Here is a 951-nt window from a genome sequence, read left to right on the forward strand (position 1 = left end):
ATTTTCTTCTCAGCTACTTGTTTTTTTTCATTAACTTTCTCATGATTATCGTTTTTAATCATTCGTATAAATATTATCGTCGTTATCATAATTTTCATTACTGTTGCCATCATATTAACATCACCATAACAATAACCATGATTATCATTACACTTATCTTCTTCTTTTAACGGTAGGTTCATGTCTGAGCCGCCGTGGTCACAGCATGATACTTAATTGTAGTTTTCATGTTGTGATGCTCTTGGAGTGAGTACGTGGTAGGGTCCCAGTTCCTTTCCACGGAGAGCGCCGGTGGTACCTTTTAGGTAATCATTCTCTCTATTTATCCGGGCTTTGGGACCAGCACTTGACTTGGGCTTTGGGTCTTGGGCCACCCAGTGGCTAGGTAGGAAATCAAGGCGAAGTTTCTTGCCCAAGGGGAAAAACGCTGCGGTCGTGACTCGAACCCTCGAAATTTAGATTGCCGTAGTGACAGTCTTGAGTCCGACGCTCTAACCATTCGGCCACCGCGGCCTTGACGATCATGGGCTTCCATGATTTTTCATAGCAATTTAGGGCGGTGGTTTGCCATTGCCCTCCGCCTGGTGTTTTTTTTATCGAGTCACCATCTCTATTTACCCGGCACTGACTTGAGCTATTACACTTATAATGAACATTATTTCCATGATCATTATTACCGTGATTATTATGGTATTTTCTCCTTTTATGTGGAATGATTTTCAGAAGTACTTAAAAACTGTAATTACGAAAATGCAATTCATCAATACTGTTGTTTAACGTTTGAATATTTCTCCTAAACTGTAATTGTACATTCATATCATTAGACTATCACCGTCCTTCTTTTTCTTCTCATCCAATTTACCTTCCTGATGATGGCAATTAGAATGCATTGACAATGGCACGGGAATGCACTGGCCTCCATCAGCGCCCGGGCTGGATTCATGACCTTTT

The sequence above is a fragment of the Penaeus monodon genome, chromosome 16 (assembly GCF_015228065.2).
Source record: "Penaeus monodon isolate SGIC_2016 chromosome 16, NSTDA_Pmon_1, whole genome shotgun sequence".
Lineage (NCBI taxonomy): Eukaryota > Metazoa > Arthropoda > Malacostraca > Decapoda > Penaeidae > Penaeus > Penaeus monodon.